Genomic DNA, 25,465 nt, shown 5'->3' on the forward strand with positions numbered 1-25,465 from the left:
AGCCAGCATTATGGTAAATCTCCTCTGCACCCACTCTAAATCTTCTACATCCTTCCTATAATGAAGTGACAAGAACTGAACTCGTATTCCAAGTGTGGTCTAACCAGCATTTTATAGATCTGTAGAATGACCTTACAGTTCTTGAACTCAATTCCCTGATTAATGAAGGTCTATCAACTCACACAGGAATTTTAAGGGAACTATGGACATGGATCCCAAGATCCCTCTGTACCTCCATTCTGCTAAGAATCCTGCCATTAACCCTCTACTCTGCCTTCAAGTTCAGAATCAGGTTTATTATCATCAGCATATGTTGTAAAATTTGTTAACTTAGCAGCAGCAGTTCAGTGCAATACATCATATAGAAGAAAAAAAATCATAATAAATAAATAAATAAATTACTGTATACGTATATTGAATAGATTAAAAATCATGCAAAAAAACAGAAATAATATATGTTAAAAAAAATGAGGTAGTGTTCAAGGGTTCAATGTCCATTTAGGAATTGGATGGCAGAGGGGAAGAAGCTGTTCCTGAGTCGCCGAGTGTGTGCCTTCAGGCTTCTAACCACCTACCTGATGGTAACAGTGAGAAACGGGCATGCCCTGAGTGCTGGGTGTCCTTAATAATGGAAGCTGTCTTTCTGAGACGCCCCTCCTTGAAGATATCCTGGGTACTTTGTAGGCTACTAGTACCCAAGATGGAGCCGACTAGATTTACAACTTTCTGCGGCTTCTTTCAGTCCTGGGCAGTAGCCCCCACCCCCATACCAGATTGTGATGCAGCCTGTCAGAATGCTCTCCATGTTATAGAAGTTCTTGAGTATATTTGTTGACGTACCAAATCTCTTCAAAATCCTAATGAAGTATAGTCATTGCCTTGCCTTCTTTATAACTGCATCGATATGTTGGGACCAGGTTAGGTCCTCAAAGATCTCAATGCCCAGGAACTTGAAGCTGCTCACTCTCTCCATTTCTGATCCCTCTATGAGGATTGATACATGTTCCTTCAGCTTACCCTTCCTGGTCCACAAACGGCTCACTTGTCATAATGACGTTGAATGCCAGGTTGTTGCTGAAACACCACTCCACTAGTTGGCATATCTCGCTCCAACTAAAGAGTACTACTTCACACTTTTCCAGATTGAACTCCATCTGCCACTTCTCAGCCCATGTCTGCATCCTATCAAAGTCACATGGTAACCAACAACAACCTTCTGCACTCTCCACAACTCCACCAACATTCATGTCATCTACAGACTTACTAACCCACCATTTCACTTCATTATCCAAGTCATTTGTAAAACCCACAAAGAGCAGGTTGTCCCAGAACATATCCCTGTTGTACACCACTGGTCACTGACCTCCAGGCAGAATATGCTCCATCGACTACTACTACTACAACCATCTACCACCTTCTGTGTGCAAGTCAATTCTGAATCTACACAGTAAACTTCTACTGGATCCCATACCTACTGACTTTCTGAATGAGCCCACCATGAGGGAACCTTATCATATGCCTTATATTCACCACATCCACTTTTCTACCATCATCAGTTTGCTTTGCCACTTCCTCGAAGAATTTAACCAGCCTCATGAGGCATCACCTACCCCTCACAAAGCCACGTTGACTATCCCTAATCAGATTATGTTTCTCCAAATGCTCACAAATCCTGTCTATAAGTATCCTTTCCAATTGTTTGCCCACCACTGACATAGGACTCACTGGTCTATAATAGGACTCACTGGCAACAATTACTCTTATTAAACAAAGGTGTAATATTTGCCAACCTCCAACCTTCTAGCATTAAAAGGTTTCAGTTTAAGATGGCGATGGTGAACCTCTACAACTTCTGGCTGGTGGCTAACGAAACAAGAATAGCAAACAACAGGAATTCTGCAGATGCTGGAAATTCAAGCAACATACATCAAAGTTGCTGGTGAACGCAGCAGGCCAGGCAGCATCTATAGGAAGAGGTGCAGTCGACGTTTCAGGCCGAGACCCTTCGTCAGGACTAACTGAAGGAGGAGTGAGTAAGGGATTTGAAAGCTGGAGGGGGAGGGGGAGATGCAAAATGATAGGAGAAGACAGGAGGGGGAGGGATAGAGCCGAGAGCTGGACAGGTGATAGGCAAAAGGGGATACAAGAGGATCATGGGACAGGAGGTCCGGGAACAAAGACAAGGGGGGGGGGGTTGACCCAGAGGATGGGCAAGAGGTATATTCAGAGGGACAGAGGGAGAAAAAGGAGAGTGAGAGAAAGAATGTGTGTATAAAAATGAGTAACAGGTGGGGTACGAGGGGGAGGTGGGGCCTTAGCGGAAGTTAGAGAAGTCGATGTTCATGCCATCAGGTTGGAGGCTACCCAGACGGAATATAAGGTGTTGTTCCTCCAACCTGAGTGTGGCTTCATCTTTACAGTAGAGGAGGCCGTGGATAGACATGTCAGAATGGGAATGGGATGTGGAATTAAAATGTGTGGCCACTGGGAGATCCTGCTTTCTCTGGCGGACAGAGCGTAGATGTTCAGCAAAGCGGTCTCCCAGTCTGCGTCGGGTCTCACCAATATATAAGAGGCCACATCGGGAGCACCGGACGCAGTATATCACCCCAGTCGACTCACAGGTGAAGTGATGCCTCACCTGGAAGGACTGTTTGGGGCCCTGAATGGTGGTAAGGGAGGAAGTGTAAGGGCATGTGTAGCACTTGTTCTGCTTACACGGATAAGTGCCAGGAGGGAGATCAATGGGGAGGGATGGGGGGGACAAATGGACAAGGGAGTTGTGTAGGGAGCGATCCCTGCGGAATACAGAGAGAGGTGGGGAGGGAAAGATGTGCTTAGTGGTGGGATCCCGTTGGAGGTGGCGGAAGTTACGGAGAATAATATGTTGGACCCGGAGGCTGGTGGGGTGGTAGGTGAGGACCAGGGGAACCCTATTCCTAGTGGGGTGGTGGGAGGATGGAGTGAGAGCAGATGTACGTGAAATGGGGGAGATGCGTTTAAGAGCAGAGTTGATAGTGGAGGAAGGGAAGCCCCTTTCTTTAAAAAATGAAGACATCTCCCTCGTCCTAGAATGAAAAGCCTCATCCTGAGAGCAGATGCGGCGGAGACGGAGGAATTGCGAGAAGGGGATGGCGTTTTTGCAAGAGACAGGGTGAGAAGAGGAATAGTCCAGATAGCTGTGAGAGTCAGTAGGCTTATAGTAGACATCAGTGGATAAGCTGTCTCCAGAGACAGAGACAGAAAGATCTAGAAAGGGGAGGGAGGTGTCGGAAATGGATCAGGTAAACTTGAGGGCAGGGTGAAAGTTGGAGGCAAAGTTAATAAAGTCAACGAGTTCTGCATGCGTGCAGGAAGCAGTGCCAATGCAGTCTTCGATGTAGCGAAGGAAAAGTGGGGGACAGATACCAGAATAGGCACGGAACATAGATTGTTCCACAAACCCAACAAAAAGGCAGGCATAGCTAGGACCCATACGGGTGTCCATAGCTACACCTTTAGTTTGGAGGAAATGGGAGGAGCCAAAGGAGAAATTATTAAGAGTAAGGACTAATTCCGCTAGATGGAGCAGAGTGGTGGTAAAGGGGAACTGATTAGGTCTGGAATCCAAAAAGAAGCATATTCTGGCAAATGTTCCTTGTAAGTAATATCAGAATCAGAATCAGGTTTATTATCACCGGCATGCAACGTGAAATTTGCTTACTTAGCAGCGGCAGTTCAATGCAATACATAATCTAGCAGAGAAAGAATAATAATAATAAATAAAATAAAACATAATAATAAATAAACAAGTAAATCAATTAAGTATATTGAATAGATTTTTTAAAATGTGCAAAAACAAAAGTACTGTATATTAAAATAAGTGAGGTAGTGTCCAAAGCTTCAATGTCCATTTAGGAATTGGATGGCAGAGGGGAAGAAGCTGTTCCTGAAACGCTGAGTGTGTGCCTTCAGGCTTCTAACCACCTACTTGATGGTAACAGTGAGAAAAGGGCATGCCTTGGGTGCTGGAGGTCCTTAATAATGGACGCTGCCTTTCTGAGACACCGCTCCCTAAAGATGTCCTGGGTATCTTATAGGCTAGTGCCCAAGATGGAGCTGACTAGATTTACAACCTTCTGCAGCTTCTTTCGGTCCTGTGTAGTAGCGCCTCCATACCAGACAGTGATGCAGCCTGTCAGAATTCTGTCCACGGTACAACTTCCCTTTGGACTTGGAGGCAATTCGATGTGGCAGAACCGAGGCAGGGTGAGGCGGCGGGCCTATCACCGTGAGTGTGGAAGAGCATGAAAGATCAGGCACTGGCCCAATCGAAGCCATGGGGTCCAGGCGCCAGATGCGTCTGAGCACGATGGGCAAACAGAGATTTACAGGCTGAACCAAAGCAGTGAAGTCCAGCATATTCAAGTGGCAGAACCTGTTATTCAGACGGAGAGTTAAGCACCAGGCCAGATTGAAAAGGTCAGAGTGGTTGCGGTTACTATTCGCATGATGTTTTTTTGTCATTGCACTTTGGGTGTTTGACGGTCCTTTTTTGGGTCATTTTATTCTTTCTTTTCTTATGGACATGATGTGTTTTTTTATTCTCTGCACATTGGGTGTTAGACAGTCTTTCAGTCTTTTTTCATATTATGGGGTTTGTTTGTGGGTTTCCCTGTTTCATGGCTGCCTGTAAGGAGATGAACCTGAAGATTGTAAAATGTATACACATTTTGATAAATGTACTTTGAACTTTGTACTCCTGTAGCAAGTGAGGTTGCAAAGTTGATCAAAGTACACCAATCTCTTCCCTCACTTCCTGTAGCAGCCTGGGTATATCCTGTCCAGCACCGCTAACTTACGTTTTTCAAAAGTTCAAGCACAATCATCTTTTTAATATCGACATTTCCCAGTATCTCAGCCTGTTCACGCTGTCCTCACGTTCATGAATGTCCTTCTCACTGGTAAATACTAGAGTTTTCATTAAGGACTATCACATCCTCCTCTGACTCCAGCCATATGTTTCCTCTTTTATCCATGATCAGTCCTGCCCTCTGGCCATCATCCTGTTCTTCACATATATGTCAAATGCTTGGAGCTTTCCTTAATCCTTCATGTTTCTTATGTCCCCCTTCTAGCTCTCCTAAGTCCAACCTTAAGCTCCTTCCTGGCTACCTTGTAACTTTCTAGAGCCCTATCTGAACTTTGCTCCCTTAACCCTAAGAATGCTTCTTTCTTCCTCCTGACCAGATGTTTCACATCTCTTATCAGCTGTGGTTCCTTCAACCTACCGTCTTTATCCTGCTTCAGTGGGACAAACCTATCCAGAATCCCACGCAAGTGTTACACACCTATCTGGAACCACATGCATATTCCTTCAGAATTTAGAAGCAAGTTAGCAAAATCTACAATTTAGTGAGGTAATAGCTCACAGCTGATGTTGGATTTTAGCCAGTTAAGATATGGCAATCTTCCTACTTCATTGTTTGGAGAGACCCAGGGTATTTATTTCTTAGAGCTGTAGCTTCAAAGTTGAAAGCACATTTATTATCAAAGCACGTATGCAGTATATAACCCTGAGATTCGTCTTCCCACAGAGTCATGAAACAAGGAAAACCATAGAACACTTTCAAAGAAAGACGTCAAACCCCCAACATCCAAAAAAAGAACAAGTCACACAAACGGCAAAAAAAATGAGCAAATAACATACAAACAAAACACCAAATCACAAAGTCATCGAAAGAGTCCAGGCATATCAATTCAGCTCAGATCAGTTCAATCCAGCACCTCATTGCTCACTATCTGCAGGCGGCAACATCAGACCAGCCTGATCGAAATCGCTCAAATCACCAACTAAAAAAGGAGCAACCAGAAACCAGAAACACATCACAACATGAACTACACAGTCCAATCCACAATCTGCATTGATTAAATCTTGACCAGGACTCAGAAAGGCAGCAGCATTGAGTGCCAGGGAGAGAGAGACCATTCACATATTATTCCAGGAGCAGTGGGCGAGTAGGAGAGAGAAATCAGTCACACGCAGTTAGACAGGCTGAACACCTGCCTGCCTTCCGCACCTGTCTTCATCAATCTCTATCTTCCTTGATGTTTTAATCAGCAGGATTGGCGATAAATGGAGTTGACCATGGGCTCACGCCCTGTCTCCAGGTCGCACACACCACTCGAAACCTCGCAGAGCTCCCTCAGAGTCAGCAAAGCGCCAGATCGCTCAATTGGCCCGAAAGCACACCACCAAAATGTAGATCGCAGGCTCCAACAGTAGCAGAACCACATTTGAAAGGAAACGATGAACTAAGCGAAGTGAAAGAGGAGGTTTGTGAACCATCTGAAGGATATCACCCTTGGTCGTGTTGCTCACTGACACCATCTCCTTCTGGAGTGGGACATTGCACAGCTGTGAGAGCCAATGAGAAAATCTCAACCAAAATAACGTCCAGACCTCGAGGTCTCATTAGTTAGCCAGTATGGCTAATGAAATGTCACTCTTACAGCCCTGCATTATTTATTACTTTGCCACAGAGAATGACATGATTGTGGACAAAATTATTCTCAATATGTAGCAATATTTCTTTGTTATTTAATCTCTCCTAAATATCACAGATCCTAACTTTCGTTATTCTCCTCTACTTCTGTTGAATGATCGATGACGTGGGCTGTCAACTCTTTTCAACCTACACCACTGTGTTAGAGAAGTCAACTCACACAATGCCAGCGTTTATTGTACATGCAGATGTTTCTTGTTTCTTGTTACACCTGAATGGAAGAGACATTTAAAAGTCAATCATATCAAAGGGTCTGAAGTCACACAAAATCTGGTACAGGTAAGGATAATAGATTTCCTGTCCTGAAGCACATTACGGATCCAGATGGGTTTTTACAATCATTTTGGTGTTACAGTTACTCAGACAAGCTTTTGTTTTTGAATTCATAATTATTTTTTGTTTATGAACGTATATTCTCCAGTTGCCATAGTAGCATTTGAACCATGTCACAGAATTACTGGTCTAGGACTCTGGTTACCAATCTCATAACTTAACTACTTGCAACCATATCCATATCTGCAGAAATTTCCCAGTCATTTTGCTTGGCATCTGCGGATGCAAAAAACCTTGAGTAAAACACACAGGATGCTGAAGGAACTCTGAAAGTCAAGCTTCATCTATGGAGGGAAATAAACAGTCACCATTTTGGGTCAAGACTGTTCATCAGGGTCCTTTAGCCTGATGAATGGTCTTGGTATGATTTATTGACGGTCTATTTTCCTCAATAGATGCTGCCTGACTTGCTGAGTTCCTTCAGCATTTTGTGTGTGTTACAGCAGTTTTGCTGTTTGTTTCTGCCTGGAAGGAAGCCAATCAGCTCATTATATTTTTGCAGTCTCATAATTCAACTCCTCCATAGCCAGGAGACCTTCTCCACAACAGAAATGATAAACTATCTCCAAGCTGTCTTGGTCCATTAGCCCCATTTCATACCTTGTACATGGTACTCTAACAAAATCAAACTTTCCTATTTCCTAGTCAAGGTTTGCAATTTTCAGAAGCTCTGGTTTTGTTTTAAAGATGTATCCAATTCCTGTTCAAACAACATTCAGTTCATTTTCATAAGTGTAGTCAATTAGGCAACAGAAATGCTTTACAGTGGTTAGTGAACATTATTCAAAGGGATAAATATGAAAAGCTAATTTTTCTTCCGTATATTTATAAAGTAGGTGAAAGGAAATATATCTGTACTGTGTGTCAATCCTTCTCTTTTTCCTTAGATCATGTCTCAGAACCAAGGATGATTTCATTCCACTCCATTTCTATGGGTTCTGAGGTGACCAATAGGAGATCTCAGATTCTTCATAAGTGGCATAGGAGATTCGTGATTGGAGAATGAGAGGAATCTGATGGGTGGCTAGCTTGAAATGTGTGCTCCTTCTGCCATTTGGTATGACCTTAATGTACCGAGTGCCTTTCCAGAAAGACTGCTTGAGAACTCTTAGGATAGGGAATTCTATACGTTGGAAAGGGAGTTTGGTTTTCAAGGAGACTTTGACAGTATCCATGAAGCATTCCCTTTGTTCCCTGGTATGATTGAACTCAGAGTAGATTGACTGTTGTAGAGAAGTGGTGTCTGGCATGTGAAAAATATGGTCGACCTACCTGAGCTGGCTGAGTGTACCTGAGCCTCAAAGCCTGAGATGGTAGCCTGGGAGAAGATACTGAGATTGTCTATCTTGCCCATGGATTTGGAGGATTTAGTGGATATTCTTCCAATGCTTTAAATTGTCTATTGGAAGGTATCTATATCTTTGAAGCTTTCAAAGAGACTTTGATATTAGTGTATTTATATTGATCGGTTCATCTTTACATGTCAAAATTAGAAGTTTGCATGAGAATACTAAGATATTGCATTGAACATAAAGTAGAAACCAGGTAGTACTTTGTTGCCAGCTGTAAAATATCAGCTTTAGTTTTTTTCTCTTCTACAGGTTGATAACTGGAATACTTCAGGCACTGAAAATTAAAAGTTCTTTGTTATTTGCAAATACATGAGGATGAGTAACAGTTTGATATACTTTTATCTTGTGGAAGCAGCACATGAGCGAACGTCACCTTTAAATACCAAGAGCAAATGCATTCACTGGAAATATGAAAAACATGACAGCCTCAGCCATGAAGTGGGCATGAATAAATCTCTAAAGGTGCAGTGTTGGTGCTGAAAAAATTGTCAGAAATTATGTCAGATTCTCAATTACTAGAAGTTTCCAGTCTTCCATCCACAATTTCTGTTGCTCATTGCACTTTCCTTTGAAGAAAATCACTCCTATGTATAGATCCACTTTTTCCTAAGCTCTAGGATTCTCTCCCTAAATTTCTTTCACCCCATTTCACTTCCTTCTCGAGGCTTTGACAATCTGTCTTGGTAGCTCCTTAAGTGATTTAGGTGGCAACCTTTATTTCATACTGCTTCTGAGAAGGCCCTGAGAAATTTTATTATATTGATGGAGCATGGTATCTATTAACATAGAAACATAGAAAACCTACAGCACAATACAGGCCCTCCGGCCCACAAAGCTGTGCCGAACATGTCCTTACCTGAGAAATTACCAAGGGTTACCCATAGCCCTGTATTTTTCTGAGGTCCATATACCTATCCAGGAGTCTCTTAAAAGACCCTATCGTAACTGCCTCCACCACTGTCACTGGCAGCCCATTCCACACACTCAACGCTCTCTGGGTAAAAAACTTACCCTGGCATCTCCTCTGTACCTACGTCTAAGCACCTTAAAACTGTGCCCTCTCATGCTAGCCATTTCAGCCCTGGGAAAAAGCCTCAGACTATCAACACGATCAATGCCTCTCATCACCTTATACACCTCCATCAGGTCACCTCTCATCCTCTGTCGCTCCAGGAAAAAAGGACATGTTCAGTCAATCTATTCTTATAAGGCATGCTCCTCAATACAGGCAACATCCTTGTAAATCTCCTCTGCAGCCTTTCTATGGTTTCCACATCTTTCCTATAGTGAGGCAACCAGAACTGAGCACAGTACTCCAAGTGGGGTCTGACCAGGGTCCTATATAGCTGCAACATTACCTCTCGGCTCCTAAACACAATCCCATGAAGGCCAATGCACCGTATGCTTTCTTAACCACAGAGTCAACCTGCGCAGCAGCTTTGAGTGTCCTATAGACTTGGACCCCAAAATCCCTCTGATCCTCCACACTGCCAAGAGTCTTACCATTAATACTATATTCTGTTATCATATTTGACCTACCAAAATGAACTACCTCACACTAATGTGGGTTGAACTCCACCTGCCACTTCTCAGCCCACTTTTTGCATCCTATCAATGTCTCGCTGTAACCTCTGACAGCCCTCCACATTATCCACAACACCTCCAACCTTTGTGTCATCACCAAATTTACTAACCCATCCCTCCACTTCTTCATCCAGGTCATGTATAAAAATCACAAAGAGTAGAGGTCCCAGAACAAATCCCTGAGGCACACCACTGGTCACCAACCTCCATGCAGAATATGACCCGTCTACAACCACTCTTTGCCTTCTGCGGGCAAGCCAGTTCTGGATCCACAAAGCAATTTCCCCTTGGAACCCATGCCTCCTTATTTTCTCAATAAACCTTGCATGGAGTTCCTTGTCAAATGCCTTGCTGAAATCCATATACAGTACACCTGCTGCTCTACCATCATCAGTGTGTTTAGTCACATCCTCAGAAAATGCAATCAGGCTCGTAAGGCATGACCTGCCTTTCACAAAGCTATGCTGACTATTCCTAATCATATATTGCCTCTCCAAATGTTCGTAAGTCCTGCCTCTCAGGTTCTTCTCCATCAACTCACCAACCACTGAAGTAAGACTCACTGGTCTACAATTTCCTGGGCTATTTCGACTCCCTTTCTTGAATAATGGAAGACATCAGCAACCCAACAATCCTCCAGAACCTCTCCCGTCCCCATTGATGATGAAAAGATCATCACCAGAGGCTCAGCGATCTCCTCCCTCGCCTCCCTCAGTAGCCTGGGGTACATCCTGTCCGGTCCCGGTGACTTATCCAACTTGATGCTTTCCAAAAGTTCCTGCACATCCTCTTCCTTAATATCTAGGTACATGCTCAAGCTTTTCAGTCCACTGTAAGTCATCCTTACAATCGTCAAGATCCTTTTCCGTAGTGTATACTGAAGCAAAGTATTCATTAAGTACTTCTGCTTTCTCCTCCAGTTCCATTCACACTTTTCCACTGTCACATTTGATTCGTCCTATTCTCTCACATCTTATCCTCTTGCTCTTGACATACATGTAGAATGCCTTGGGATTTTCTTAACCTGTCCATCAAGGCCTTCTCATGGCCCTTTCTGGTTCTCCTAATTTCTTTCTTGAGCTCCTTCCTACTAGCCTTAAAATCTTCTAGATCTCTATCATTGTCTAGCTTTTTGAACCTTTCATAAGCTCATCTTTTCTTCCTGACTAGATTTACAACAGCCTTTGTACACCACGGTTCCTGTATCCTACCATCCTTTCCCTGTCTCATTGGAACGTATGTATGCAGAACTCCACCCAAATATCCCCTGAACATTTGCCACATTTCTTCCATATGTTTCCCTGAGAACATCTGTTTCCAATTTATGCTTCCAAGATCCTGCCTGATAGCCTTATATTTCCCCTTACTCCAATTAAACGCTTTCCTAACTTGTCTGTTCCTATCCCTCTCCAATGCTATGGTAAAGAAGATAGAGTTGTGATCACTATCTCCAAAATGTTCTCCCACAGAGAGATCTAACACCTGACCAGGTACATTTCCCAACACCAAATCAAGTACAGCCTCTCCTCTTATAGGCTTATCTACATATTGTGTCAAGAAACCTTCTTGAACACACCTAACAAACTCTGCCCTATCTAAACCACTAGCTCTAGGGACATGCCAATTGATATTTGGAAAATTAAAATCTCCCACCACAACAATCCTGTTATTACATCTTTCTAGAATCTGTCTCCCTATCTGCTCCTCAATGTCCCTGTTACTATTGGGTGGTGTATAAAAAACACCCAGTAGAGATATTGACCCCTTCCTGTTCCTAACTTCCACCTACAGAGACTCTGTAGACAATCCCTCCATGTCTTCCTCCTTTTCTGCAGCCATGACACTATCTCTGATCAACAGTGCCATGCCCCCCATCTCTTTTTCCTCCCTCCCTGTCCTTTCTGAATCATCTAAAGCCTGGCACTCAAAATAACCATTCCTGCCCCTGAGCCATCCAAGTCTCTGTAATAGCCACAACATCTATTGAGCGTTATCTGGAGACAGAAAATTAGAGCAAGAACTGTCATAGCAAAAATTTTAACAGACCAAAAAAAATCAGTTCCCAGGCAGAATTATTTAATGCATGATTGTTAGTGATGTCTAGGCATGATGTACATGTAATTGTTTGAAATTATTTCTCATGTGACATGTGTGATTTATTTCTCCATTTCACCTTAATTCATCAGCAACATTTAAAGAATGCAATGGAACCCAAGCTATAATCATGCAAACCACTGACTTTAACAGCAGGAACTAAATCACTTGTCAGATGATAAGAGGTCAGTGTTTTCTGACGATGAAGAGGTTGAACTTTTCTTTTATCAAGATGAAAGATACAGTTGCTAGGAAACCAAAGACTACTGCTGCCTTTAGGCACTTACTACTTGGATGCGAAGTTTGCAGCGAGGGTCCTTGTGCTGACGCCTGGGTTCCTCTTTCCCATGACTGCTCAGGTGTAGATGCCATGAATTGTACATTGTATTAAGTACATAGAGGTGCAGCATTAGTGGTAGCAACAGCCACCAGTCAGCCCCAGCATTCCCCTACTGCCCCCTCCTGTGGATGAGGCTGCAGTTACCACACAGTCTTCCTCAGTGGAGTGGAAACAATTCATCCTCAGGTAGAAAGGATGAAGAGACAATCTTGAATAAGGTTGGAGGCGACATCGGAAGCACGGCAACTCTGGCAGGGTCTGCAAGACATTACTTCCGACAAAGCGAAACCCAATAGCGTGAATGGCAGCGATACTTCACTACCAGATGAAATCAACGCCTTTTATGCTCGCTTTGAAAGGGAGAACACATCTACAGCTGCACCTGATCACCCTGTGATCTCTGTCTCAGAGGCCAATGTTAGGCTGTCTTTAAAGAGAGTGAACCCTCGCAAGGCAGAAGGTCCCAATGGAGTACCTGGTAAGGCTATGAAAACCTGTGCCAACCAACTAGCGGGAGTATTCAAGGACATTTTCAACCTCTCACTGCTATGGGCAAAAGTTCCCACTTGCTTCAAAATGGCAAAAATTATACCAGTACCTAAGAAGAATAATGTGGGATGCCTTAATGACTATTGCCTGGTAGCACTCACATCGACAGTGATGAAATGCTTTGAAAGGTTGGTCATGACTAGACTGAACTCCTGCCTCAGCAAGGACATGGATACATTGCAATTTGCCTATTGCCACAATAGGTCAATGGCAAACGCAATCTCAATGGCTCTCCACATAGCTTTAGACCACCTGGACAATACAAACACCCACATCAGGGTGTTGTTCATCGACTATAGCTCAGCATTTAATACCATCATTCCCACAATCCCTATTGAGAAGTTGCAGAACCTGGCCCTCTGTACCTCCCTCTGCAATTGGATCCTCAACTTCCTAACCAGAAGACCACAATATGTGCGGATTGGTAATAACATATCCTCCTCACTGACGATCAACACTGGCGCACCTCAGGGGTGTGTGCTTAGCCCACTGTACCACTTCCTATATACACATGACTGTGTGGCTAGGCATAGCTCAAATACTGTCTATAAATTTGCTGATGATACAACCATTGATGGTAGAATCTCAGGTGGTGACAAGAGGGCGTACAGGAGTGAGATATGCCAACTGGTGGAGTGGTGCCGCAGCGACAACCTGGCACTCAACGTCAGTAAGACGAAAGAGCTGATTGTGGACTTCAGGAAGGGTAAGACGAAGGGACACATACTAATCCTCATGGAAGGATCAGAAGTGGAGAGAGTGAGCAGCTTCAAGTTCATGGGTGTCGAGATTTCTGAAGATCTAACCTGGTCCCAACATATCGATGTAGTTATAAAGAAGGCAAGACAGCAGCTATGCTTTATTAGGAGTTTGAAAAAATTTGGCATGTCAACAAATACACTCAAAAACTTCTATAGTTGTACAACGGAGAGCATTCTGACAGGCTGCATCACTGTCTGGTATGGAGGGGCTATTGCACAGGATCAAAAGAAGCTGCAGAAGTTTGTAAAGCTAGTCAGCTCCATCTTGGGTACTAGCCTGCAAAGTACCCAGGACATCTTTAGGAAGCAGTGTCTCAGAAACGTTGCGTCCATTATTCATTCTTTTCAAATCTTTTTATTATTGTTATCCAAAATTAACAAGAGTACATCGAAGTAGTCAACACTTACAATGTCTCAAGAAAAAAAATATTGTTTTAATGATTGAGAAAATTTTGGTGACAAAAAAAAGAGAAAAAATAAACCCTACTAAGCAAGGAAAAGTGATAAAAAAAGTCCATTAGGTGTTCAACCCCGGAGCCATGCATCATACAAAAAGCATCTAAAGATAAACATCAAACAGTCAGCAAGGGAAAAAAGTACCAAAAATTTACAATTAGGTCATGGAGGAAATCTATCAATTAACTCAAATGATAGTAACAAGCAAATGAACCCCATCTTTTCTCAAAATCAAACATAGGTTCAATGGTTTGACTTCTAATTTTCTCCAAACTAAGACATAGCATCACTTGAGAGAACCACTGTGACAAAATGGGAGCCGATGTATCCTTCCACTTTAACAAAATGGCCCTCCTAGCTATCAATATAACAAATGCAATTACATGTTGGTCAGACAAAGAGATACCACGGATATTTTGAGGAATTATTCCAAAAAGCACAGTTAATTTATTAGGTTGTAAATTAATTTTAAGTGCTTTAGTAATTGTAGAAAAAACTGACTTCCAGAACTGTTCCAGTATAGAACAGGACCAAAACATATGTGTCAGTGTAGCTGTCTCAGTTTTACATCTATCGCAATAACTATCAACATTAGGAAACATCTTAGACAATCTTTCCTTCATCAAATAGTAATGATGTACAATTTTAAATTGAATCAGTGAATGACTATCACAGATCAAAGAAGCGTTAACCAACTTCAGAATCGGCGTCCAGTCCTCCATCATAAAAGTCAAATTAAGTTCCTTTTCCCAATCTTGTTTAATCTTAAATAAAGGATGCTTATCCCATTGTAATAGTAAATTGTAAATTCTTCCAATAGAACCCTTCATCAAAGGGTTCATACTCGTAATAGTATCTAACAGGTTGGCATCCAATACGTAAGGAAAATTACTTAAATATTTTTGTAAGAAATGTCTAACTTGAAGATATTGTAAAAAATGTATGAAAGAGAATATTTATCAACTAATTGTTCAAAAGACATCAGTGCTTGTGCTGATTGTCAGTGACAATGAAATGTTATTTTTGGTCCACACTAACTGTAGTCTCCCAGTGAGGAAGTCAAGAATGCAGTTGCAGAGTGAGGTACAGAGACCCAGGTTTTGGATCTTGTTGATTAGCACTGAGTGTGCCACTGTGTTGAATACTGAGCTTTAATCAATAAACAGCAGCCTGATAAATGTATTGCAATTGTCCAGGTCATACAAAATCAAGTGGAGAGCCAGTGAGATTGCATCTGCTGTAGACCGATTGTGACAATAGGCTGATTGTGTGGGTCCAGCTCCTTGCTTAAGTAGGAGTTGATTCTGGCCAAGACCAACCTCTCAAACAACCTCATCACAGCAGATGTAAGTGTTAACTATGAAATGGACTGAATGCCGTTTATTTTATGTATACCCATAAGAGACCACTATTCATAAGTCATCCATCATTTCAACTTACTTCCTTTTGTGTCCCTTAATAAAATGATTTTTAAGTAATTAATTTGTTATGAAGCATGCTAGGATTTAATGAAACTTTGGAATACACTCAACATAATGGAATTGTTGTCCTTCTTTCCTTCAAAACTAGTAGTCCTTGATACAAAGAGCTTATTCAGGAGATTATCTATCAAGTCTGATTCTAAACAATAAGTGTTTGTCCAGAAAATACAGACACAAAATTATCATTCTGTGTCTGAAAACCTATCTTCACATTTACACAGGAATATCTACTACATGTTTACTGATATTATCAAATAAACTTAACAAGGTGATTTTTTTTGGTACTGAGGCTATGGTGGAAAGTGATCTGAAGTAGGCGTATTTTGCTCCTCATTACCTTTTGGAATAGAGGAGAATGTGAGAGCCCACCTTTCAAAGTTAGCACAAGTATTTACTATCATCTGTGTACATTGTAGCAAACCTTTTGCCAGCATTGTTACAGTAAATGTGAAGATTTTAATAATCATATAGCTTGGCAATCAAATTCAGAAAGCTAGTTTGGTGGAGTCAGTCACAGAATGCATTAAGGACAGTATAAAGGGTAGTTTTAATAACTTATGGAACAAATATCAAATTGGTTACGTTAGATCCCTTAACATGGCAAAAATAATTGCCCATTAATTTTTATTAAGTAAGTTTTTATTAACTAAGTTCTAGGCAGCCAAATTTCAGTAGGAAATTAAAATCTTGAAGTTGAATAAAACTACTCGCAAAGTAAATTGTGAATTTATATTAAATTACTGTTGAGTAGATAAATAATGGAAAACAGTTAAGTGCAGACTTTAAAATTCTCATGTACATATATTTCATTGAAAAATTACTTCTCGAAATAAATGATATACTAGCTCTTCAAGGCTCATTTGTTTTCAAGCAGACTACTCATCCTAAGCCTTAGGAATGTCTGAGGAACCAGTAGCAGATGAACAAAACATTGATAAATAGAGAGAAGATTGAATATAAATTTTAAAAAATTTTAAGTCAAGAGCCTCCGCAATTATTTAAAATGCCTTGAAGGTAATAGCAGGAGAAATGATAATGAGAATAAGAAAATAAGTGAGACATTAAACAAATATTTTGCATCACTCTTCATTATAAAAGACAGAATAAATGTACCAGAAATGGTGGATAATTAAGCATCTAATGATGAATTTATATTAATTAATATTACCAAAGTTAAAGTTTTTGCAAAATTTTTAGAGAACTCCCCGGGCATGAGACTCTGTGCCCTTGAATTCTAAAAAAAACAAGTGGCTGCAGTGACAGTGGAGCTTTTTGTGATGACCTTCCAAAATATACAATATACTGCAACAATCCCAGCAGAATGGAAATAGAAAATATAACACTACCTTTAAAAAAAGTAAGAATCAGGAAACTGAAAACACCATACAGCCACAGCATGATTAGTATGTCCCACAATATTTGCTCCCCATATCTTCAGCTGGTTGATCCCCATGTCTTCTGGTTTCCTCAGTGTCCTAAATAAATCCTTAAATTATTCTTTTAAATGGTGAGGGGATGACTCTGACCAATTTGCATTGCATTCAAGTAGTGTATGGGACTTCTAGAGTTACACTTGCTGCTGACGTTAATGTGAAAAACATAGTATTTGGTACTGGTCAAACTTTGCACAAAATATAACCAGATATCTGAGCAAGTGGCGGAAGAACAAAGGATATTCAGAACATGGAGCAGTTGGACTGAAGGGCCTGTTTCCGTACTGAGTGACTCCGTGTTTATCCCCATTCCATTTTCCAGCACATTCCAATTACTGGTCTATTAATAATCACTTTGGCTTTACAGTGTGAGAACAGATATATTCAGGAAGGTCTCCTTCCCCTGCAGCTAATGCCCGTTCAAAGGAAAATGCTGCACAGAGCAATTGTATTTTAAAGTATTTCTTTGTTTAAACAATGCAGTATTTATCATTATGTTCTGATTGTAAGAGTAAGAAACATTGTTAATGTGGTCAATCATTCATTATCTTATGAAATCGTGGCTGGTTACTCCTAGCTTTATTTTCTGTGTAATCTTGTTCAACTGCTGGCTGCGCTTTCTGCTTTTTTTTTAATTTCTTAATCAGATGTAGGCATAGCAAAATTTATCACTGACAATGTCAGGGTATGTGAAGTGTTTACACAGAGAATGTCTAACTGTCTTCTCATCTAAAGGAGAACATCTGCTTGACAATTAGTTTCCTATCCTCTTGTCTTCAACAGTAGCTACTCACAGTGTGACTGCGGAAATTGAAAATTCCATACAGCCACAGCATGATTAGTATTTCGTACAATAATGGAGTCCGATTGTTAAAGTGAGAGTTAAGCACGGCAGCTATTTCTTTTCACGTTTCACTGCTCTATCCTGATAAAAGCTATCCATTGCAAATGGAATAGAGGGAAGGGTTTTCTCTATGCCTAACACTTTTTATGCTATCTTAAGACTGGGAGAAAAGACTAACAATTAAAATTCCTTGCATGAGTAACATGGTGAAGAGATTTTCATTCTTTGCATTTCAATATTTTGATATTTGCCCCACTGATTATCTGGAATCAATTGTTCCAGTTCTCTTGCTCTTTTTCTTTTCACCACCATCATTCCAATCATTCTATGATTCACCACCATTCCTTCAGATGGCCCCAAAGTGCTGTTTTGGAACCATGCCATTAATTTTGGTGATAAATAAGTTGTATTTACTCTCGACCTGATGGCAGCAATAATCCACCAGGTGCAAATTTAGTGTTGATCTATTGTAACATAGGTATTGCCTACTCCAGCATTAAAAAATATAGCCAGGCAGTAGTATAGCTGGGTTTTTTTTATGATGCACTTTCAAAAAAGCACTAACATTTTATTGGCAAATATTGAAGGGTGAGTAGAATTCGACAATGTTATCCAGGCTCAGATTCCCAGGTTTTACAGGCCTCGTTCAACTGCAGTTCCAAATCCTCCTCAGATCAAGTCTTAACTTAATGCTGCAACTGGGTAGGCAAATATTTTTATCAGCTAATATCTTTCATGGAGAGTGAATATTTTCTACTGATGCATATAGAGAAATCATACATCAAAACAAGTGGGTGTAAAATACAATGTTGACTGGTTAAAGAGCAACATTTAACACAGTAGTAGTGTTAGAGCAGCTAAAAAAATACATTCTTTATTGAAGGTGAACAAACTTCAGCTGTAACAGTGGCTTTGCTAGTAGAGCTACTGCCACATAGTACCAGCGACCTGGATTTATCAGTGGGCTGCAATCATTGTAATAAGTCATTTGTTGGTGAGGAAGCACAAGCTTAAAAAGAGCTCCAGGCCTTTCAGAACTTCTCGGCGGGCAGCAACAATCACAAGGAGTCATTTGTTAGTGAGGCAGAGCAATGTTTAAAAAGAGCTTGGGGGTCTTTCAGAACTTTTTGGCAGGCTGCAATCATTGCAATATAATCTGTTGGTGAGGCAGTACGAGGTTTAAAATGAACTTGGGGCCCTTCAGGTCTTTTCAGCGGGTCAATCATAATGACCTCGTATGCACTCGGCAAGGGCCAATAAAAAGAAGTGAAGAGTAAGCAGAGCAGCCTTTGCTGGGTAGACGGTGTTAGAGTGGGTAGGCTTTAGCTCAACAGGCTTAGGTGGGAACAGGCACAGACTCCCCCACGTTGTTATTATGGCTTCTTCCCCCTTCCTTTTCAGTCCTGAAGAAGGGTCTCAGTCCAAAATATCAAATATTTATCCAATTCCGTAGATGCCACAAGACCTGCTGAGTTCCTCCAACATTTTATGTGTGTTGCAGGCTAGAACTTAAGCTTGTGAAGTTAGAGGTATAACAAGTGTAGGCAGGATGGTAGTTAAGGAAGTGGAATGCTCCTCCTTGAGATGTGGGGTTTCACGGTACCAAACAGTCTCCCTGATGAGTACATCTGCAGGAAGTGCACCCAACTTCAGCTGCTGCCTGACAAGATTAAGGAACTGGCGCTGGAGCTGAATGTACTCAGGACCATCCGGGAGGCTGAAAATCTCGTAGATGAGACTTTTACTGAGGTGGTCACGCACAATGTGTAGGTTTCAGATAGTAGATAGGTAAGGGGGTAGACAGTCAGTGCAGAGTTCCCTGTGGCCATTCCTCTTGGCGACAAGTATACCCCTTTGGATATTACTGTGGGGGAGAGAGATGACCAATAGGGGTACAGCAGCAGCAGCCACCAGGCCAGTGGCATTGAGACCAGCTCCAAATCAACAGGGAAGAGTAAAGTCAGGTAGTTTGATAGTAATAGGAGACTCAAAAGTTTTGGGAATGGACAGGAGATTCTGTGGCCATGAAAGAGATGCCAGGATGATGTGTTGCCAGCCAGGTGCTAGGGTCCAAGATGTCTTTGAGGAGCTGCAGGAGGTTCTCAAGAGGAAGAGTGAACAGCCAGAGCCTGCAGTGCACAGTGGCACCAATGACAAAAGTAGGAAGGGAGAAGAAGTCCTGTGTAGTTACACAAGAGACTGAAGAGCAGGGCCTCCAAGGTATTAATCTCTGGATTACTCCCAATAGCACATGTTAATCAAGGCAGGACTAGAATAATTTGGCAGAAGAATGGGTGGCTGAGAAAGTGGTGCAGTGAGCAGGGTTTCAGATTTCTGGGTTATTAGGATCTCTTCTGGGAAAGGTTTGACCTGTACAAAAGGATGGGTTATACCTGAACACAAGGGGACCAAATATCCTTGTGGGCAGGTTTTCTAGAGTTGTTGGGGAGGGTTTAAAGTGATTTGGCAGGAAAGATGAGAACCAGTGTGTTAGGGCTGATGATGGGGAATTTGGTATACAAGTAGATGACGTGTTTAGTGAGACTGTGAGGAAGGACAGGCAGATGATAGGGCAAAATTTCAGCTAGTGAGATGAGCTGAAGTGTGACATGGGGACAAAATCAAAAAGTGTGATGAATACAGGACTGAAGGAGTTATCTTTGAATGCATGCTGTAAACAGAATAAGGTAGATGATCTTGTAGCACAGGTAGAGATTGGCAGGTATGATGTTGTGCACATCACTGAGCTGTGGCTGAAAGCAGATCATAGTTGGGAGCTTAACGTCCAAGTACACATTGTATCAAAAGAACAGTCAGGTAGGCAGAGAGGGTGGTGTGGCTTTATTGGTAAAAAATGAAATTAAACCCTTAGAAAGATACGACATATTGTAGGATCAGAAGATGTAGAATCCTTGTGGATAGAGTTAAGAAACTGCATGTGTAAAAAGACCATGATGGGAGTTATATACAGACCTGCTGAACAATAGCAAGGATGTGGGATATAAATTACAATGGGACATAGAAAAGGCATGTAAAAACAACAATGATATCACAGTCATAGGGGATTTCAATATGTGGGTAGATTGGGAAAGTCAGGTTGGTACTTGATCCTAAGAGAGTGAGAGTAGATGGTCTATAAGGTGGGTTTTTAGAGCAACTTGTGTTTGAGCCCAGTCAGGGCAAGACAATTCTGGATTGGGTGTTGTATAATGAACAATGCTTGAGTAGGGAGATTAAAGTAAAGGGACCCTTAGTAGGCAGTGATACGTTATGATAGAATTCATCCTGTCGTTTGAGAGAGAGAAGATAAAGTCGGATGTATCAGTATTACAGTGGAGTAAATTGAATTGCAGGGGCATGAGAAAGAAGCTGGCCAAAGATTTGAAGAAGGGTAAACTCACAGGGATGGCAGCATATCAGCAATGGCTGCAGTTTCTGAGGGCAATTCAGATGCTGCAGAATAGATGCATTCCAAGCATGAAGAAGTATTCTAAAGGGAGGCTGAAGTAACTGTGTCTGACAAGGAGAGTCAAAGACAGCATAAAAGCAAAAGAGAGGACACATAGCAAAAATTTGTCCGAAGTTAGAGGACTCTTAAACTTTTAGAAACCAACAGAAGGCAACTAAAAAGCCATAAGGAGGGAAGAGAAGAAATATGAAGGTAAGCTAGCAAATGATATCAAAGAGGAAACCTTTTTTCATATGTATACAGAGTAAAAGAGAGGCCAGAGTGGATATTGGACCACTGTAAAATGACATTGGAGAGGTAGTGATCAGGAACAAAGAAATGGCAGATGATCTTAATCAGTGTTTTGTGTCAGTCTTCACCATGGAAAACACTAGCAGTATGCCAGACATTTGAAAGTGTCAGGGGACATAAGTCAGTGTAGGTGCTATTTCTAAGGAAAAAGTGCTTGGGCATCGGAAAGGTTTGAAGGTAGATACTTCACCTGGACCTAGATGGATTACACCCCAGGGTTCTTAAAGAGGAAGCTGAAGAGATTGAAGAGGGATTATTAATGATCTTTCAAGAATCACTAGATTCCAGAATGGTTTTGGAGAACTTGAAAATTGCAAATGTCTCTCTATTCTTTAAGAACGGAGGGAGGGGGAAGAAAGGAAATTATAGGCCAGATATCCTGACTTCAGTAATTGGTAAGATGTTGGATTCCAGTACTGACAATGAGGATTCAGGGTACTAGCAGGTGAATGATAAAGTAGGCCAAAGTCAGCATGGTTTCCTTCAGGGAAAAACTTACCTGAAGAATCTGTTGAAATCCTTTGAGGAAATAACAGGCAGGATAGACAGCCAGTGAATGTTGTTTACTTGGATTTTCAGAAGGTCTTTGACAAGGTGCCACACATGAGGCTGTTTAATATGATAAGAGCCCATAGTATTGATAAAAGCATGAAAAGAAGATTGGCTGACTGACAGGAGGCAAAGAGTAGGAATAAAGGGCGCCTATTCTGGTTGGCTGCCAGTGACTGGTGATGTTTTGTAAGGGCTGGTACTGGGACCCCTTCTTTTCATCAACAATTTCAATGATAGAATTGATGGATTTGTGTAAAAGTTTTCAGGTAATACAAAGATAGATAGATGGGCAGCTAGTGTTGAGGAAGCAGGGAGACTGCAGAAGGATTTGAGCAGATTGGGAGAATGGGCAAAGGAGTGGCAGATGGAATATGGTGTAGTGAAATGTATGATGATGCACTTTGATAAAAGGAATAAAGGTGTAGTCTATTTTCTAAACAAGGAGAAACTTTGAATATCAGAAGTGCAAAGGGACTTGGGAGTCATTGTGCAGGATTCCCTAAATGTTAACTTGTAGGTTGAGTCAATGGCAAGGAAGCCAAAAGCAATGTTAGGATTCATTTCAGCAGGATTAGAAGATAAGAGCAAGGATATAATGCTGAGGTTTTATAAGCCATTGGTCAGACTGCATTTGGAGTATTGTGAGCAGTTTTGGCCCCCTTATCTAAGAAAAGATGTGCTGGCATTGGAGAGGGTCCAGAGGAAAACCATGAGAATGATTCTGGGAATGAAAGGGTTAATATATGAGGTGAATTTGATGGCTTTGGGGCTGTACTCTCTGGAGTTTAGTGGAGTGAGGTGGGGGGGGGGCGATCTCCTTGAAACCTATTGAATATTGAAAGACCTAGATAGAATGGATGTGGAGAGGATGTTTCATATAGCGGGTGAGTGTAGGACAAGATGGCGCTGCCTCGGAATAGAGGGACACCCATTTAGAACAGTAGTAAGGAGCAATTTCTTTAACCAGAGGGTGATGAATCTGAGGAATTCATTGTCTTGGATGGATGTGGAGGCCAAGTCAGTGAGTATATTTAAAGAGGAGGTAGGTAGGTTCTTGATGAGTTAGGGCACCAAAGTTTGCGGGGAGAAGGCAGGAGAAATGGGTTAAGAGGGCTAATAAATCAGCCATGTAAGAATGGTGGGGCAGATTCGATGGGCTGAGTGACCTAACTCTGCTCCTACTGTATGTTTTATGGTCTTATTTAATCTTGACTTACAGTGCTCTCTGTGTGGAGTTTGCACACACTCTCTCCAGTTTCCTTCCACATCCCAAAGACATGGGTTGTTAAGTTAATAGGGCACTGTGAGTTGCAGTGTGTGTGTGGAGGCGAGTGGTAGAGTCCTGAGGGAGCTGATGGGAATTGAGGAGAATACAGTGTGATTAGAGCACTCAGACAGCGTATTTCTCCAGGACAATATCTTTGATCTGGAAAGAAATCATGAGTTATTGACCTGCCTGGACAATAAATTTGCTGACGATACAACCATTGTTGGTAGAATCTCAGGTGGTGACCAGAGGGCGTACAGGAGTGAGATATACCAACTAGTGGAGTGGTGCCGCAGCAACAACCTGGCACTCAACGTCAGTAAGATGAAAGAGCTGATTGTGGACTTCAGGAAGGGTAAGACGAAGGAATACGTACCAATCCTCACAGAGGGATCAGAAGTAGAGAGAGTGATCAGCTTCAAGTTCCTGGGTGTCAAGATCTCTGAGGATCTAACCTGGTCCCAGCACATTAATGTAGTCATAAAGAAGGCAAGACAGTGGCTATACTTCATTAGAAGTTTGAAGAAATTCGGCATATCAACAAATACACTCAAAAACTTCTATAGTTGTACCATGGAGAGCATTCTGACAGGCTGCATCACTGTCTGGTATGGAGGGGCTACTGCACAGGACCAAAAGAAGCTGCAGAAGGTTGTAAATCTAGTCAGCTTCATCTTGGGTACTAGCCTACAAAGAATCCAGGACATCTTTAGGGAGCGGTGTTTCAGAAAGGCAACGTCCATTATTAAGGACCTCCAGCACCCAGGACATCCCCTTTTCTCACTGTTACCATCAGGTAGGAGATACAGAATCCTGAAGGCAAACACTCAGCGATTCAGGAACAGCTTCTTCCCCTCTGCCATCCAATTCCTAAATGGAATTTGAAGCTTTGGACACTACCTTACTTTTTTTTAATATACAGTATTTCTGTTTTTGCACATTTTTTAATAATCTATTCAATATATGTAATTGATTTACTTGTTTACTTATTACGTTTTATTTTTTTCTCTCTCTCTGCATTGAACTGCCACTGTTAAGTTAACACATTTTACATCACATGCCAATGATAATAGACCTGATTCTGATTCTGATTGTAGGTAAAATAATAGAATCTATTATAAAGGATGTGATAACAGCACATTAGAAAATATCAATAGGATTCAACAAACTCAGCAAGGATTTATGAAAATCCTGTTGACAAAACTTCTGGAGATTTTTTATGGATGTCACTGATTAAGTAAGCAAGAGTGAACCAGCAGATGTAGACTATTTGAATATTATTAACATATAATTATATCAGTACAGGATGGTATGGGGCTTTTGGCCCACGATGTTGTGCTGACCTACATAAAACTACTCCACAATCAATTGAACCCTTCCCCTAACTCTCCATTTTTTACATCTGTGTGCCTATCTAACAATCTCTATTGTATCAGCCTCTTAAACCAATCCCAGCAGTGCATTCCAAGCACCTACTATCCTCTGTGTAAAATAGCCTACCTCTGACATCTCACCCTAAACTTTCCTCCACTCATCTTAAAGTGAATGTCCTGGGGTCTTGGCTATCGCAGTACTGGGGAAAATGTGCTAGATGCCCACTCTATATTCGCCTCTCAGAATCTTCTACATCTCTATCAAGTTGCCTCTCATCCTCCTTCAATCAAATCAGAAGAGCCATAGCTTGCTTAACCATCTTCTCTAATCCAGGTGGCATCCTGGTAAATCTCCTCTACACTATCTCTAGAGCTTCTGTGTCATTCCTATAATGAGGCAAACAGAACTGAACACATTACTCCAAGTGTGGTCAATCAGAGTGTCATAGTCCGGATCAGGATCCCTTTAAATTTACTTTGTTTATGTTACAATCCAGACCGTTGACTCCCTGTTTCCCTTTGGTTCCCTGTTTTCCTGTGTCCCTCAGCCTTGGTGATTAGAGGCAATTTATTCTCTGCTGAACCGGTAGTTTATAGCCTCCGGCTTTCAGCTGTTCAGAGCTAGAGTGTTTGCAAAGTTACCAAGGTACGGCGTGCCAATGTCATCTGGCCGGAGCAAGCGTAGTCTCCGCCCAAAGCGAGTGCCGGTAATTCGCCTTTCCTCACCGGAGCAACCTTGTC

This window comes from Mobula hypostoma, chromosome 3, assembly GCF_963921235.1.
Source record: "Mobula hypostoma chromosome 3, sMobHyp1.1, whole genome shotgun sequence".
Classification (NCBI taxonomy): Eukaryota; Metazoa; Chordata; class Chondrichthyes; order Myliobatiformes; family Myliobatidae; genus Mobula; species Mobula hypostoma.